The 18,986-nt window shown below is 38.0% G+C and overlaps 1 protein-coding gene across 3 annotated transcripts in view; it reads right to left on the reverse strand.

The window, feature by feature from the left end:
* Papss2 (3'-phosphoadenosine 5'-phosphosulfate synthase 2) overlaps positions 1–18,986 on the reverse strand; it is a 95,256-nt gene that overhangs the window by 63,945 nt on the left and 12,325 nt on the right. The window lies entirely within an intron of this gene.

The raw sequence follows: 18,986 nt of genomic DNA on the forward strand, positions 1-18,986 counted from the left end.
CTTTATTTATTTATTTATTTTTATGTGGTCCTGAGGATTGAACCCAGTGCCTCACGCATGCAGGCAAGTGCTCTACCATTGAGCTACAGCCTCAGCCCCAATTTTTATTTATCATATAAATAAATCATTCACTCATTCACTTATTCTTCAGCTTTACTAAGGTATAATTGACAAGTGAAAAATTGCAATATATTTCAGAGTGCACATTATTAAAATTGTCTGGTTTGAATGTTAGTTACTAAATCTGACAAAAAAACAGGGTCTTCTTGGTTCAACTGGAAAAATCATCCTCAGGAGTGTACTGACCGGATCTATGGGGCTGTTATTCTGCTCTTCTGTGGATCAAAGAACCAAGCTAACCAAGCACACCCTAAGCAGAGATCTTTTTTTTTGGATATAACTATTAAAATGGAAAGTTGGATTGGGTAAGCAGAATTTTAGTTTTTGTGTTTTCTTTCTTCTTCCATCCTATCTCCTCTCTTCTCTTTCTTTTCCTCCTTCTTCTCCTTCTTCTTCTTCTTTTTAATAGATGGGACATTTGTTGATGTTGGATAGAAATGTAAAGCTGAATTTTATTGCATGGACAATATAAAAATACCACTTAAAAGGCATGGGTGACATTTACATGAAACTTTGATATTTTCATTATTTACGTAGATTTCAAGTTCTTCTGCATCCAGAATGCCAAAGTGAACACACATGCAATGGAGATAACCAATATTTATTCAACCCAGTTGGGTAACTAGAATGCTAAGGATAAAATTTCATGACAAATAAGTCATTCAGGTTGCCTTGATCCAGTTGGCCACTGCATGGGTAAGATGCCATATTATTCATGGTCACTAACTATAGAGCCAACCAACCATAGCAGAAGCACTAAAAGAGTGTGAGAGTTTATTGAATGGGAATGAAGAGTCACTTTTTTAAAAACCTAAAATAACCAATTTGATTCATGAAAATTCAATCTATGATATAAATAAGGAATTCACCATAAGTGGTAAAATTGGGTGGTATCAATACTTCATGAACTGCTTTCTTCAGATTGTCCATGGAGATATTAGTACATTTTACATTGTGGGGGTGGCAGGGAAGAGGGCACTGGCCAAGTAATTTTGGGAAACATCGAAAATGATATAGAGCATTATCCCAGAATCACCTAAGCCTAGGGACAACCCTAAGCATGGAGAATCTCAATCTGAACCTGAAAGGGCAGTAAGCAGGCTGGTCCTATGCTCTGGCCCCATGCTCTTCTTCAAAAGCCTGCTTGTATTAGCCATTTACCTACCTCTGCTCAAAAGTACTTCATGTACTTCCTCATGAAAGCCCCAAACTGGAAACACCCCAAATTAACCTCTGTGTGGACAAAAAGAATTTGTTTGGTTGGCCCACACAATGGAATCCTATTCAGTCATAAAATAGACTGGAGTACTACTACAACATGACTGAACCTTGAACCTTGAACTAAGTAAAAATGTTAGTCACAAAAGACCACATATTGTTTTATTCCATTTATAGGTAACATACAGAAAAGGAAATATCTGGAGACAGAAAACAGACCGATGGGGACTTAGGGTAGGAATGGGAATGATTGCCAATGGACAACAGGAATCTTTTTGATGTGATGGAAACATTCTAAAATTAGACTGTGGTGATCACTGCACAACTGTGTGAATTTACTAGGAATCTTTGAATTGTATAGTTAAAATGGGTGGATTTCATAGTATTGAATTGTTCCTCCATAAAGTTATTTTCAAAAAAAAGCCCTTTCATTCTTTGATGAAAACCTTGAGCTAGTCCATTTCATTCTCTTATCTAGAATCTCTTCAAATTCATAAAGCAGTTCCAAAACACACAATTTTGTCTATGACCGAGACTGTACACGGTCAGTCATATTCACTCTAACGCTTTATTTAACAAATAAAGATTCTTCCTGTTTGTCTCTATTCCAATAAAACTGTGGTTTCAAGAAGCATGGTTTCAAGAATTTCAAAGCCAGGTTCAAGCTGTGTAACGCTTATGAATGCTCCTACACAGCAAGGTTTCTCACTGGTGGCCTGATCATTCTTGGTCATGAGGCACTGTCCTGTGCATGGTAGGTTGGTGATCAGCAACCTCTCTCTGAAAATCCTGAGTTGTGACAACTAGAAAAATGTCAGTGAACAATGCCAATTTCACCCCCACTGAGAACCACTTCTATATAACAATGAGAATGAACAAATCCCAATGACCCACAAACAATATGGATAACACAAATATAAATTAGGGCAAAAGAAGCCATGCACAGAAGGGTGTATAATGTAGAATTCCATTCATAAGAGTTCAAAAACAGGCAAAATGAACTGAAATAGTTAATTAGGAGACAGAGGTAGTGGCTGGAAGAGGTTTCTGGGATTCAGGAAATGTCTATTTCCTAATCCGAGTGCTGGTTACACAACTGTGTTCACTTCATGAAAATTCACTGAGCAGCACATTTAAGATTTATATATTTTTCTTAATGTATATTATACTTGTACTTTTAAAATATGGGTCATTTCTGCTGCAAAAACAGGGCATTCAAGGTGACTTAGGAGGGGCTCAACACCTTTCTAACAAGATGTTAATTCATCCATCACAGACCTACCATGGTGCCTCTGGCCCACCCTGAACTGTAAAACAGAAACCTAATGTGTTCCGTTGATGAATGAAAGCTTGTTCCTATAGCCCCTTAGTACCCAGGTGCCAAAGCCAAAAAGAATCCCACCCTCCCTACAATTTTCAATTCATACTTACTCAAAATTCATTTCAGTTTGAAACAGAACTAGAATGAGACCAAAGAAAGGTTCACTAAAGAAAATGTTGGTGCTAGTTCTCAAATTGAAGACTATGTAAAAATCCCTGTTCAGTAATGAAAGTGCCCAAGGTGACATTTCTGGTGACTATAGTTGTTATAGTCAGGGAAAATGAGTTGTGCTGAATCACTTGTTTTGTCCGTTGAGATCCCTCCTCTTGACCAATAAATTGACCTTGCAGATAGTGGACCGATATAAAATTGGAGTTTGTGACCATAATGACCTTCGATCCATGTTAAGTTAGGTGATAGCAGACCCAGGTCTAATAATCTAACCAATAATCAATGTATAAATATTTTAAAACAACCTAGTTAAAAAGCCTTAAAACAAGTGGGGCACGGTGGCACACCCCTGATCCCAGCCGCTCAGGAGGCTGAGGCAGAAGGATGTCGAGTTCAAAGGCTCTAAGCAACTCAGTGAGACCCGGTCTCTAAATAAAATACACAAATCAGCTGGATGTGGCTCAGGGGTTAAAAAGCACCCTTGAGTTCAATTCCCAGTACAAAAAAAAAAAAAAAGCCTTAAAGCATCAGAAGTTACTTTTAGCCTTTAAACTTTATATATACACATATACGTATGTGTGTACGAATGGATGGATCAAATACATAATGAGAAATAAGCAATTCTTCATAAGTATCTGTGTCTCTGAGCAGTCTTGTGAGTGTTGTGAGTGGGGCTAACTGCCATTTATTCCAGGTTATCTTTTCAAGGATGTTTGTATAGTGAACAACTTGGAAGCCAGAGCACAGGGCCAGCCTGCTTACTGCCCTTTTAGGTTCAGATTCAGATTTTCCATGCTTAGGGTTAAATAGGTTATTCCCTGTGCTTAGGCGATTCTCCTGTAATGCCACACACTGTTTGTACAGGCATCTTTCTAGATGTATCTGACAATCCTATGGGAATTGGGGGCAAGGGAAACTGACATGCATGCTGGTGCTCATTCTGCTTGTTATGCCTTGAGTAATAAAGTCCTTTGTCTTTGACCCAGAAGTCTCCTGTTTTCTGCCAGTATCCACAAAACTATGGCAAACTAACTTCTTAGACCATAAGTGGGGTAAAAAAATCTCAGACCCTTCACAGTTCTTGTCTGGATATATTATCTCCACACATATTTTTAATTTTCTGTTTTCAAAAAGTAAATCTCAGTGCTCTCTCTGTCAGCTTCCCTGCGTCAGTGAGCAGGGCAGCTCTCCTCGGCCACACCCATCACTCATCACATTCTGTCTGCCTCAGGCCCAAAACAGTGGAACCAGCTGACCACAGACTAAAGCCTCTGACAGTGTGTGCCAAAATAAAATTTTCCTCCTTTAAAAAAAAAAATATAAAAGAAAAAGAAAGAAAGGAAAGGGGTGGGGGTTGGAAAAGAAGGGGAAGGGAGGGAGAGGAAGGAAGGAAGGAAGGAAGGAAGGAAGGAAGGAAGGAAGGAAGGAGCATGGTGGAGCACATCTGTAAACCCAGCAGCTCTGGAGGTTGAGACAGGAGGATGGAGAGTTCAAAGCCAGCCTCAGCCATGTATTGAGGCCCTAAGCAACTCAGAGAGACCCTGTCTATAAATAAAATATTAAAAAGGGCTGGGGATGTGGCACTCAGTGTTTGAGCACCCCTGGGTTCGATCCTTGGTACCAAAAAAAGAAAAGCAAGTCTCCCTGTCCTTAGTTCTCTTTGCTGGAGGCAGTAATATTCTTGGTTTATTATGTATTCTTCTAGATATATTATATGCATTTATAAATATATGTATAATTTTCTTTTTCTCCCAAATATTACCTGACTATAGATACTGTTTTTGGATTGAACCCAGAAGCACTCAACCCCTGAGTCACGTCCCCAACCTTTTTTCTTTTTTCTTTTGAGACAGGGTCTTACTGTGTCGCTTAGGGTCTTGTTAAATTGCTGAGGCTGGTCTCAGACTTGTAATTCTCTTGAGGCCGAGGCCTCCTGAGTTGCTGGAATTATAGTCCTGTGGTGTTGGCCGGTTTTGATTTTAAGTGCTTAAATCTTTGCTCCATCAAACCTTCTCACTTTAAAATCAATTCTTAAAGTACACATTACAATGTTTATCTTTATTCACAGGCTAAGCATATCTTTAAAACAAGATTATTTTTTCAACTTTGGGATCACATTTTTTTTTAATACTCATCCTTTGGCAGGCCTAGATACATTGTGGTTCACAGTGTACTGCATTTATAAATATATGTATGGACATATGGACACATACAATATTAGTCTTATATGGTGAATGTTGTCATCCCACAAAGAAATAATGCAGAGGTCTCCAGTAGTAACTCAATGGAGGGATTCTGTTGTACAAATTTTGATACTGTATTGCCTAAGAAAAACAAGATGATCCAAAATTTTAATGTCATCTGATTTTTTTTCAAAATAGTTGTAATTAAGTTCACTTCAAAATAACAGAAGAAAAATTAAAGTTAAAATTAAGAAAATTAAGAAAAATTAAAAGAAAGTTGTTATTTTTTAAAAAACCCATAAGTCAGAAAACCTGTTATCAATTTAAGAACCGCCATAAGCTTGATTCATCTAATCTGTATAAGCCTAAATAGCTGCATTAAATATCTGTCTTTGGGCTTATTTACTGCACTAAGAATGAATAACCACTAGGAAGATAAGTGCTATATAGGGCAACATTTTATTAATTTCTAAACCTAGTGGGACAAACAAAGTGGATCACAAACCCAAGATCAGATAAATTAAAGCAAAAAATCTCGGATGGAAAGGGTACAAGATTATTAATTAATTTGATGCCCTCTATGTTATTTTAGATGATGAGTATGAAACATAAATGGGCGGCATTTTTTCCCATGAAGTACTCCCATATTTTCCCCAGAAGTGCTAGATTCACACTAGCTCACCAAGGAAAGGCAGGCCCACTTTCCAATGTGGTCTTAAATATTCAAGCCTATCAAATGTAACGAGGAAAATCTTTGAGATTTATTCCTATCATAACAAAAGTGATCAGTAAGGTCTGGAGATGTACAATATCAAGAATTACAAGCTACTGGGGGCTGAGGTTGTGGCTCAGCGGTATAGCCCTCGCCTCACACTTGTAAGGCCCTGGGTTTGATCCCAGCACCACATAGATAAATAAAATATGATATTGTGTTCAACTACAACTAAAAAATAAATATTAAAAAAAAAGAATTACAAGCTACTTACTTATGCCACTCTCTTAATTGTGATAGGAGAATAGGGCAAATTTACAGAGATAAGTGGGCAAGAACAGTTAAGAAAAAATAGTCTCCAGGTTTTTCCAGAAAGTTGTTTGCTTATCAGGTAATGGTAAAACAGGAGAAGCTTTTAGTGTATAGGTTGGAATATTTAATTTTAAATATTTCTTGAGGAGTGCGGTGACCACAAAAGTCTACATTAGCTGGTAAATGACCTAATGTTTTTTTGGAAAAAAAAAATCTGAGACGGACAAATAGCATTCTGAAATAGAGAAAATCCACCTGTTACTAACTAGCCAGCAGCCCTCAGGCATGTGGCAGTGCTTCTTGTTTGTATGAAGGAGTTATGCTGGGTCATGATCTCAAGCCTGGCTGAACTGAGGAAGCTTCCCTTCTGTTTTTAAAAGTATTTTTTAAACATTTAAAAGCACTATAACGTCCCACCACACACCAGTTCACTCAGATGCTCTGGGAGTGGAGTCCAGGTATCCATATTTTGTGAAGCTTAGAAGGACTGAGAAACATGACACTATAAAATTTCTAAGGTCCCACCCAGATCTCAGAAAATTAAGGGAAACATTAGATACCAGCATAATGAACAGAACTTAAGAAAGCATAAAGCCACTACAGGTATAAGCAAATCCTAACCTGCGACTGACAACACATACATATTAGCAGAAATTATGTTCTCAGTTGAACTGTGGCTTTCCTATATACGAAAAATAACTGTGGGTAATAACTCTGTGTTGTAAAAACAATGACATAAATATTCATGGTACAGAATAATATGAAAGGTACTATGTCATTAACCTAATATGAAAGGTACTATGTCATTTACACTTTTGATCCAGTTCCAAACTTATGAAATCAATACATAATGTGTTGTAAAAATTCAAACAAAATGTTTTTAAAATAGAAAATTAAACTACAAATCAGAGTGTGAAGTGGTAGATTTTTAATTTATCACTGAAAATTATCAAGAGCCTAACATGATACAAGCCAAGAGAATTATCTTTGGGGGACATATAATCTCCTCTTCTTGTAAAGATAATGCTAAAAGACAGACCACGGCAATGCTCTGATGAAGAAGAGAGTGTAAGTCAATTCCCATAAGTGATTCATTGAATGGGGCCTTAAGTAAATCAAAACAAAATAAAGCCCTTTCTCATATAGCTCACTAACTTGAATTTTAGCAATATGGCTAGACATGGACTTGTAAGGGGGAGTCTACAAACACCCTGAAGCCTATGAACAAAGAGTGTGTGTGTTTGTTCATGTGGGTACATCCTTGCAGAGGTTTTCTTATCCTTTTTTTGAGTCAAGAACCTCTTTGGTAGCCTATGGTCCCCTCCTCAGAAAAATGTCTTTAAGGCCTAAGACATAAAGAATTGCAAAAAATAAAAAATAACAGTTATGAAAATGATTTTTAAAAAATTGTAGCACAATAATAAATATGCTCCTTTATCAATACCAAATAATATCTAGCTATCTAGTTAGACAGCTGTGATGATGATGATGATGATGATGATGATGATGATGATGATTTTCAGCTTTAACCCAAGGTCACTGAGTTATGTCCCCAGTTCTTTTTATTTTTTGTTTCGAGACAGGGTCTTGCTAAGTTGCCATAGCTGGCCTTGAACTTGCAATCCTCCTGCTTCCATTTCCTGGGTAACTGGAATTATAAGAGTGTGCCACAGCTCCTACTTTATGACTATCTCAACTCTATAGTAATAAGAACACAGATATGTTGCAATATTGCAGCGTTTAGTTACAGTAAAATGAAATGAAAATTTCTGTAGTTTCTATTGGTGGCTTAGTCATAAGTACTGTTAATATTACTATAGGGTGTTGCCTGTGATCATATTTGAAGGAAGTGGTAGATTTCTGTTATAGGTATAAAAAGTATTCCCATCCAAGTTCACCATCCTAAATTCTGAGTGCCTTAGATAAAGAACTTCTGATCTACAATCTATGTCTTTATCCATCTTGAAAGAATTTACTAATACGCTTCCAGGAAGGTAGAACATTCTAGAAATGTTAGAAAGCCCTCATTACTTACTTCATGGACTGGCGCTGGACCCTATACTCACAGAGCCCTAAGCGGTCCCAAGCACGAGGTGCTTTTTGAGGCAGTACAGTGATGGAGAGCTCTCTGAAGTTCTAGAACATTCAAATGTCCTTTATTATTAATTTTATATATTTTTAATGTTCTTCATGGTTCCCTAAAAACAGAGTGACTTACATAAAGCATAGCAAACAGTTGGAATCAGAAATGGGTGAGTAAAAGAAAAATCAGCCTAGGGGTATAAAATGAAAGGGTACTAACCTAAGCAAACAATTCAACAGGGCTTTTGAGGTATAGCCGGGTATGCAGGTCTCTGAATTCAGGCACATCCAGTGACTTACTGACAGGACATCAGCCTCATCATCAGAACTTACATTATCTACATCAGGAGGTGACAAACTATTCTTAAAGGGTCAGACGACATATATTTTCGATTGTGCAGGCCTCACACACTCTGTCACAAATACATATCTTTCCTTGCTGTGAGAGCATCCATAAACATTGTATAAAACAAGCATCATATGTTCCAATAAGTTTTACTTATAGACAATGAAATTTGAATTTCTTATACTTTTAACAAGTTATGAAGTGTAATTCTTTCTTTGATTCCCCTCCCCCGCCCCATCTAAAAAGGTTAAAAAAAAAAAAAATCTTAGCTTACAGGCTTACCAAAACAAGTCGGGAACTGAATCTGACCCATAGGACTTAATTTGCTAGCCCCTGATCTACAGGATCAAGTTCCCCCCCAAGACATCTCCTTGACTCTAGCATCCTTCTCTTTCCTCAGGCCTCTGACTATGTCCGTGTTTTAGGTTTATTCACAACTACCCACAAAGCCAAACATGGTGATCCGTAGGCAGAAATGGCTTTAGATTTTTTCTTTCATGGAAATAAGGAGGCAAGCCGGAATGAATTAGCAGGGAAGAAATGGTTGTGTTCCCAGTGTCCTCATTAAAATAAACATACACCCAAAAAGGGTAGAAAAACCTCAACATACAACTTTCTCTATTTCAAGGATCATTTGTTAGTTTGTTAGAAACATATAAAATATGTATAAATAGCTGAATCATTTAATTCATGCATTGTAGCATTTATAGTACCAGCTCTCTCCATGAAAATGAGGCCATATTACATTTCACAGCACACAATCAACTTGGTGCAATCTTGATAAGAAACCCTTCGTTCCCATGCCATTCGGGGATCTCTGAGCTTCTTTCTGTTTTGAGACAAAACACTGGAGTAGGCCATTGAACTTGGCAAACTTGGGTTGTCTCTACTATTATATTGGCTTACAAGAAGACTGCAGGGAATTTATTTCATCTCTTTAATGTTCCCATCTAGGATTTTGTAATACTTATAATTACTCATTATAGAGAGCTTCTATGGTAATGAATAAATTGTATGAATAAGCCTTGATGAATATAATGAAATAAAGGATTATGCACAACCAGAGAAATCCTGCTGTAATACAGGGAGGTAGCAATTACCCTCTTGGTAATACCACACAAAATTACTGTGTTCAACACAGGTCATAGTGGCCCCTCTCCCCCTCCCCCTCCCTGAGTTCCACTGGGGACTGTTCTGTGTCACTTCTGTGTATCTTCTTAATACTGGCAATGAGGCTGTGTATATGACACAGGCTTCTTGAGCCATGAAAGAGTGAAATTCTGTGCTGAGTTGTGGAAATGCCAGTGAAACCTCTCCTAGGTCCAGAGAACAGGCCCATAGCTTGTGGTGTTTTGGGAACTTGTAACTCATGAATGCCTGACTGTGCAGAGCTCACATAATGAACAAGGCAATGTCTAGAGTTACATGTAAGTCTCTGCAACTGTTTCTAAGAACACTTATTCTTGAGCACATGCACTCAGCCATTAGAACACTGAAGCCTTGTATTACTAAGGTGAAATGTTGGGTTTGATTCCAAGGGACTCCTATTCCTAAAACTGGCCACAGAGCCTCATCCAAGCTAACATTTATTGCCTTTTAGCAGCATTTGCTAAAATCCACATCTTCTAAAAAGTTACATAACATTTCAAAGAGGCCCTTAGGAAAATCACTTTCAAAGCAATCGCAGCATCTTTTTAATTTCTTCACTGCTTGAATCTGCATCCTCAAGGACGAAATTAAAATACATGTTTACATAATCAAACTATTCTTCATTCTCAGAGTCATAGAATCTATTACATGAACTGGGCTGGGGGAGTCATTGAAAAGGGATACTCACAATTGCACATCCTAAGGTAAACAGGGGCATGTGCACTAACTACTCCATATGTTATCCTAAGATGAGATGGGATAATATATGGAAAGTTCTTGGGTAATAGCTCATTCGCTTCCCTTATTGGAAAAACCTAGTTACCCACGGTGCTTTCTGGAATCATAAAAATTAATGATGTGAGGGATGTTTATAAGACTTTTTCAATCAAAATCTCAACACTGAGAAGAAAATGAGAGAAACCAGGTGTTCCCATATTTTGCCATTCACAGAATGTGGCTGTAATAAGAAGACGTACCCTTGACAGCATTTTGTGTCCCACTGTGAAGACACAGAGCATGTGGTTTGATCTCTGTGCAGTAACTACGACTCTTTTCATTCAAATAATGTAGCCCTTCTCTAGCATTACATCCAGCCAACGCTGCCCTCTTCAACATGGACAACAATCTCCTGGGTATAGGGATCCAGACCTTTCTAGTACCTATTACTGAGATGCTGAATCAGGATTGCTGAGAAACTTGGACTTCCTTGACTTCTGAGAGAATAAAGCAACTCTCCCCATCTCTCTCCCAAACATCCTGAAAGATCCCTTTTGCAGTTTCACAATTTCTAGGCATTCCTCATTGATTTCCAACGAAATGGAAGCAGTATCTGGTTGACAACATCCTTAATCCTGAACTGCAGTTTGGTCAAATTTTTATTTTATGGGTGGCCCAGTTTCCTTTTATCATCTACAAATCATACTTACAACTTGGCTCAAATATCAGCAGCCTTGGTGGAAACAATCTGTTCACATTTACTGAACACTGAAATGGCAGTAAAATAAAATCATTACCCATACTTGCTGAGTCTGAGAACAAATAAAATTTATTTTCTACCTCACATCACCATAAAGAAAGAAAAAACATGCGTGATAGTGGGGATAATGTGTGTTTGCTAATCTATGCCATTTACTCTTTTTTAAAACATACTAAGGAAAGTCTCTAAATTAAATTATTATTATCTGAGATATTAGCGGTAGATAGCTGCCAAAATATTATTCAAATGAAGCAGCACTATGTTATGAGTTACCTAATCCAGCTGATGGCCTGATGTTTCATTCCCTTGACGAAATAAACAACTGCTTAACCACAGAGAAGCTCGGAAGATTTTAGCTTCTCCTTTGGGTATTTTAGCTTCTCCTTTGAGATGAGTCTCAAAAGGCTCATCTCAATTAAATGAGCTCCCTTCAGACTATTTGCTTGTAGGCTTGTTTCATGAGGTGGTGAAAACCAAATGAGTTAATGCACAGGAAGACCTTGCCTGGTGCCAGATGCATAAGTGCTCAATAAATGTAGGCAATAGAGAGATCACAACAGAGTGGGACACTTCTAACAAAATATGCTCTAAAAAGTAAAACTCCTGGTTTTTGTATAGGGGATCTTTTCCTTAATTATATGAATATATAAATTCATATATTTATATATTTATATTTATATAAATATATTTACATATTTATATTTATATAAATTCCTCAGTTGGAATTTTAATGTTGAGTTTTATTTAACCTTTTTAAAAATCTGTATGGTTAATTTAAACCCCAGGGATGACTGGTAATCCCAGTAATTTGGGAAGCTGCGGCAGGAGGATTGCAAGCTCGAGGCCAGCCTCAGCAATTTAGCAAGACCATCAGCAACTTAGACCTGTCCCAAAATAAAAAATAAAAAAGGACTGGGGATGTAGCTCAGTGTCTCTGGGATCAATCGCTAACACCAAAAAAAAAAAAAAACCTGAGGTATGGATGCAAATTTTTTCTCTTATTTTTTAGTAACTACTCAAAACACTGTCATAATAGTGACTCAATTATTCATATAATTAAGGAAAAGATCCCCTACTGAGAGTCAGCAAGTTAGAGCTTTACCTGACAGGACCTCATGATTACTGAATGGATTCTTGGTGCTTCATGAACAGGAAACAGTGGAATAATACAAAGCTGAATTGAGGCTTTAGTGTGTACCTGAACTTGGTCTAGCATTTGCCTAAAATGGTTTTCTCTGCATTGCCCATTATATAATTATTGGCATCTCTTTTTCTGATAAGATGATCAAACAGTTTGAGAAGACTTAAGAGGAGTGCGTGAGGGGAAAATAGGTTGAACTGTCTATAGAGAAAAAGGCCAGCCAACCCAAGATATTTTAAAGTTGTAAATTTACATCTTTCAAATGCTGCTCTTTGGTCTGTCATTCTATCTCCAGAATGTCAAAGTCTGAGGGTGTAATGTGACTCACTCACTGATAAACCACCTGAGAGGGAGAGTTTGTCTTTACCATTAAATTTTTTTTTTTTTGTAGTTGTAGGTGAACAGCATGCCTTTATTTTATTTGTATACTTTTTTATGTGGTGCTAAGGATTGAACCTAGCGACTCCCACCTCCAAGGCAAGCGCTCTGCTACTGAGCTACAGCCCCAGCCCTGTCTTTAATATTTGTATAGAAAATGTTTCTTGGTAAGTAAGAAACAAAGCTGTAGGAAATGGTAGAGCCATTTTCAAAGGGCATGTGATAGAGAAGTGCTAGATGTATAGTTTGGTGATAAGAGTTTCAGTTCAGGTTCACATCACCAATCAGTCAGCTAAGAAGATGGCCACAGCGTCCCCGCCCCGTCTACCCCTGCCCTCCACTGTGGTGCTGAGGTTCCAACTCAGGCCTCACATACATTAGGCAGGCACCGTATCACTGACCAACATCCCCAGCTCCTGAAGGTGTTGAATACTATGTCAGCTATAATATAAAGAGCTTAAAGAAGCGGGCTTTTAATTTTCCTTCCAGAAGTGAACTGCTAGGATTCTTTAAAAATACACACATACTTTTGAGCAGGGACAGCCTAAATAAAAAGTAAATAATTTAATAAAGCTAACTTAGTAGAAAAAGGATTTAAATACGTAGGAAAAGTCAGTTGGGGTTGTTGTTGCTTTTGGCTCAAGTCCATTGCAAGACTTACTGGGCAGAAAGTTTATAGAATATAAAGGTTGTGGGTGGGGTGCTTCACTTAGAAAAAGTTAATGCTGTGTTTTGAGTAGTTAGTTTGAATGAACTGAAATCTTTAGGTAAAGAATGTAAGGCTTCAGTAGATACAGTCCGTGAAACAAACAGAGCTACTAGTTTGGTCATTCAAGAAATATTTACTTAGTGAATAAACAAATACTAAGTGAGGATTTTGACAGGAGTTTGTAAGAGAAAAAATTATCAAACCCTTCAGGGGATTAAAAACAAAAACAAAACCAGAATGGGACCACTATCGGAGGATGAAAATTTCATTGTTTTTTAATGCTGGACAAAAATTATAATTACTGTCTTATATTGCCAATTTTGTTGGAAATTGGAAGGTGTGAATCATCCATAAAATAATAATCAGAAAAGGATGTAGATGAATGAGGTGTGTAAGAATAAAATCTCAAATTTTATTTATTGGAAGTCATTTAAATCAATAAAGTCTGCAAATGATTTTCAAAGCCCCCAGTCAGCATAAATTAAAGAAAAGGTAATTGTATATCATTAGACTGGATGTAGATGTTTGGTGGACAAAAATAATGATTTTTAAAGTAACAAAATATGTAAAGCAGATGTTAACTAGATGTTTAAAGCAAATGTTAATCTAGCATAGAAATGAGCTTTATTAATGATGCAGCATTTGATATATTTATGTAAATATTTTGGAAAAGCTTTGTAACAGATCACAGGATATATAGTTTTACTGCCAAAAGTTATATTTGATGTTAGACAGATTGTTTTCTGTCTTTATATTATAGTCATGCTTCCACAATACCAATTATAGCAAAATCAACTTCAGGAGTACATTTGAAATACAGAAACAGTTGCTGATAAGATTTTAATGAACGTGGCACCAGCCAGATGATGAAAGCCATTTTACACACCACATGCCCTCAGAGAAAGTTATATTTCAAATTCTAATTCAGTTGTACTTTTGCAGAGATTTAAAATATTTTTGAATCTCGTGCAACAATTTATTCTAAACTGAAAACAATATATGAATATCAAAAGCAGGAAAGAAGGGCTGGGGATATGGTTCAAATGGTAACACACTCGCCTGGCATGCATGAGGCACTGGGTTCGATCCTCAGCACCACATAAAAATAAAATAAAGGTATTGTGTCCACCTAAAGCTAAAAAATAAATATTTTTTTAAAAAGCAGGAAAGAAAAATAAAACCAAATGTATAACAAATTCAAGGCTTGCAATAAACCCATTAGCCTTCCGGGAAAACTTTATTTAATTTTTGTTAGAAGAGCAGCAAAAGGAGTTTAGAGGCCAGGGTAAATCTGAAAGAAGGAGTGCTGGGCTTGGGGAAGATGGAAGCCGAATAGCTTTGGGGGCTCCAAAAGGTGAGGGCATTGGGTGTGTTTCTGACCTCAGAGGAGAAGAGACCTAGGTGGACTTCAGCATCCCCCAGGGATTTTCAGTGTTCCAGCATGTCAAAGCAGGAGGCCAGCCGTTCCCACACTGCTGAGAGTAGTGAGGAAATATCAAGGCCCTTAACCAGACCCATCAAGATTTTCCCAGAGCCTCAGAAGTTTGTTGGAGCAACACAATAACCTCAGGATACCCAGGAGAGAATGAAAGAGAGAGTGGCTAAAATGGAAGGGGCCTTTCAGTTAAGAAAGCACCTGGGCTAGATCAATACTGAAGGTCAAACATGGCAAAGGATGTGGACCTTCTCCAAGGATGTGGAACAGGCAGAGGCCACCAAGATAAGGGGAGCACACACACTACCCCCACTTCTGGAGCACTTTGTAAGGGAAAGGGATTGAATTACACATTTCTGATTAGCTGACTCAAGTTCATTTGTTCACTAAAGCACTTCCTTTGTAAGAATGACACAGATATGGTAAAGTACAGGTAAGATATGAAACGTTAATGATATATAGGAATTCAGATGAGGAAGAGGTTGGTTTCTAGCTGTGATGGGTTAGGTCATTCAAGACTCCTCCTTCCACAAGGGGGAGGACACAAAAACTAAAAATGCTAGTTATAATATAAAATAATAGAACTAAAAGAAAACAGTTGATGAATAGAAACTGCCAGGTTGAAATCTGGGGGAAAGCAGAAACTTAGAGCCGGGAGATACTTTCTTTATTTTTCTGGTGTTTATTTTATTTTATTTATTTATTTTTACAGGGAGATACTTTCCTCCTTATCAGGACATATTTGCTGATAAGAATCTTTTTTCTTCAGTCATACATAGACACAATACCTTTTTTTTGTTTGTTTTTATGTGGTGCTGAGGATCGAACCCAGTGCTCACTTGTGTGAGGCAAGCGCTCTGCCACTGAGCCACACAACCCCAGCCCATGAGAGACTTTTTAAATTGATTTCAACAGCCTCACTGGTAAGGGTGGAACAGAAATTAAAGCCCCGGATCCACATAAGTAGGGAGAATAAAAGGTCCTCACATTATTCTGGGCTCCTAAGAGCCAAAACCTGAAAATAAGAGGAAGCAGAATGAAGCCTCATTCCACTCTGGAACCCCTCTCCCCAGGGATAGCTGCCTTGGCATGTCAACCCTATGTGAGGTGTGGGAGGGGACTCCCTGAGAAGTCCTATCCACAAGCTTAGTCCTACGTGCAAAACTACAACCCAGATTCACATCAACTGGGTGATAAAAAAAAAAAAAATGTTAAATTTAAGTGGTCCCAGAGTAGGAGAGCTGCCAGGCACAAGGCAGAACTACACCAAGTAACTCATCCTCCCTGAAAAAAGGCAATTCATCCTAAGCCTCAAAAGAATATTTGCAAGTAATTTTTCATCAGTAATGACAAATACCCCAAAATAATCAAGCACAGAAGAACTGATCAATAAAAGGGGAGAGTGAGAAATGTAATAAAAATATAGATCCTGAGAACTAATTTATTGCTTTAAGAATTCTGTAGCCATTTATTCAACAAATATTTATTGCACACCTACTCTATGCCAGGCTCTTTGGCAGATGCTGAACATATATGCTGTGCTAACAGTCATATGAACAGATCTTCCAGGGTCTAAAAGGTCAATTAAGTCACCATTACATTGATGCTTATTTATCTTTACTTTCTGAGTTCTCCTAATACAAAGACTAAAGTATGCCCATTACTATTTAGTGATAGATCTTGAGATAAACAGTAATCTCTTAGGACTGAGACTGACATCATTGACTCTTTTCTCAGATTCTCATTCCTTAAAGGCTCCATGGTGGAGTTAAGCCTAATTATACCCTACGCAAACCATGGAGTGACATGTATTAACAGAAAAGTGACAAAGACAAAGAAAACTATCTCAAAGAGATGTAAAGCTCAATGTTAACTATATTTATCTTTATAGTAAAGTCCAAACAGATGGTCTATTATTGGGAATAACAGCATTAACTGGATAACATTGATTTTAAGGTAGATGTGGAAACAGCTGAAAGGACAGGAAGGGTGGAGGGAAGTTAGATCAATATTTACTTATATGCAGATCGCCTTTCTTGACCAAAGTTGTTGCCAAAAACGTGCTAATACAGTATTTGGGTTACTTAGTTGTGTCTACACTAATAGTCAATCTTCTATTCAAGCTTTCACAACAAGGATTCAAATTGTCACGTCTATATTTCTGCATTTGTTTTCCTGTATTAAGTATTTGGATGGTTGTCATTTACTGAGCCTTCAGAACAGTATAACCTGTGCTTGCTTGCTTTCTCTCTCTTTCTTTAATGATGTGTGCTTTCTTCCTGGGTATGCTAAACTACAATAGTACAGTGTAATAATAATGATCAAAATCATTCTTGTCCCATTTCATAGATGAGGAAACAATAGGCCAGACAGGTTACAACCTGAAACAGAGGTATAGAAGGGGCAGGAACAGGAGTGTCGATATTGGATAGGCCTGAATTTAAATCGTGTCTACATCCCTGGTGCTACTCCTCCCCTGGAGATAATACTCAGTTTTCTGAGGTGAACTTCAGTGTGTATGGGTCAACGGCCTCTAGAAAGTCTTGGTTCCTCATCTAGAAACTCATGTCTTGCATGTGGCTCTGAGCTAAAACACATTCTGAGTTAACATTTAAAGTTTGAGAGATTCCATGTGTATTTGCACATGGGCTTGCTGTAAATAGTACCAATAGTACCCATCTGGCCCTTTTTGGGAACTTGGATTGGTAACTGGATTGTAACTGTTTTTAGGTTAAATAAAAATTCAGAAGTCCTGTTTCAGTTAGGTATTTCAGGTGTTAATGTAATCCTACAGCCCCCACAAAAAAACAGAAGGTTCAAAATGTGTAAATAGAAAAACCAAACCCCATTCCTCAATTTTCTCACTTGTGACTGTGAAGAGTCCCCAGGATGGATTTGTAAAACCCCTGTCCTCAACTGTCCACTTCTACAAGCTTTTGCTAACTGGAGGCATGAAGAAGAGAGAACCCTCATCCCTTTCTGACTAGTGCTTGACGAAGCCCCACATTGGAACTAGAAGGCATTCTTGTTGTAAGCAGGGAGGCAAAAATAAAACCCCATTATAGAATAAGTAATTGCTACAGCAGCTTGTCATTTAGATGTCACCCCTTAGAATCTTACAGAAATTAATCATATAAAATAGGAAAACCAGTAATCATCACTTAATATTTTACAAGAAAATTATGATACTGAGTCTCTTTCCTTTAAAAATCACTCCTATAAGAGGCAGATGAACCCCAACTATTGCCCCACCCCAAACTGATGCCACCTTTCCTCTTGGGCCAGTGTGGTTCCCTGAGGCCATAGAGTCCCCACCCTTTTCCCTTGCTGCTCAAGTCACACTTCTAGTACCTGCATGGTCCCTCTACTCTCCTTCCCCCTGCAATTTTTTCACATCCTGTCCAGCCCACCATAAGTACTGTACACCTCAAAGATATTTCAGCATTGTATAAGAAAAATAGTAAACATTTATTAAACATCTGCAATGTGCCAAACATACGTTTAACTCTTTGAGAGAGGACTACCTATTTAGTGGTCACCACAATCATCTGAGGCTTGCAGTGTTGTGGTTAAAGATGAATGTCCACAGCCAGACTGCTGGGCAGGATTTTAATCAAGGCTTGTAGACCACATCTGGGGTGACCCAAAAGCTGTCCTTCCAACTCTTAGAGTCTACGATTGTTGCTGTCATTTTCCCCACCTTTATTGGAGTATAACTGACAGAACTGCTGCTATTTTTAAGGATGCAAAATTTGTAAGAGTCTGTGTTACTATATAGGAAAGGAACGTTTTTTCTCTTTAATAAGCCTTCATATTTTGCAATGAAAAGGAAGAGCTCAGACTGATTCTGGAGAAAACTGCACACCCGCCCCCCCAAAAGTCCCCTTATCTTGCTCCACCAAATCGAGGTGCTAATTCTCAATACTAAACTTGAGATGTCACTCAATGTCAACAGGGAACCGAAGTATGCTAGAGGGTTAAGTCCTGCCTGTATATAAGTGCAATTTCCTCCAGTTAGCCTAGATAATTGCAGTTTCTTCTATGAAAGTCTGTCATTAAAGTCCACTCCAAGAAAGTTCCGTGGTTAAAACCTCAGTGACTGTCGCTGACGTGTGCTCAGCGATCAGACCTGGCAGAACCGGAGTCAGCTCAGCCCACCACCCACTCTGCTTGCGCAGAGGTCCCATCGAAGAAAAGGCGGGTCTGGGAGCGCTGTAAGGGGAAGAAAGGGA

Source organism: Marmota marmota, unplaced genomic scaffold, assembly GCF_001458135.2.
Source record: "Marmota marmota marmota unplaced genomic scaffold, marMar, whole genome shotgun sequence".
NCBI lineage: Eukaryota > Metazoa > Chordata > Mammalia > Rodentia > Sciuridae > Marmota > Marmota marmota.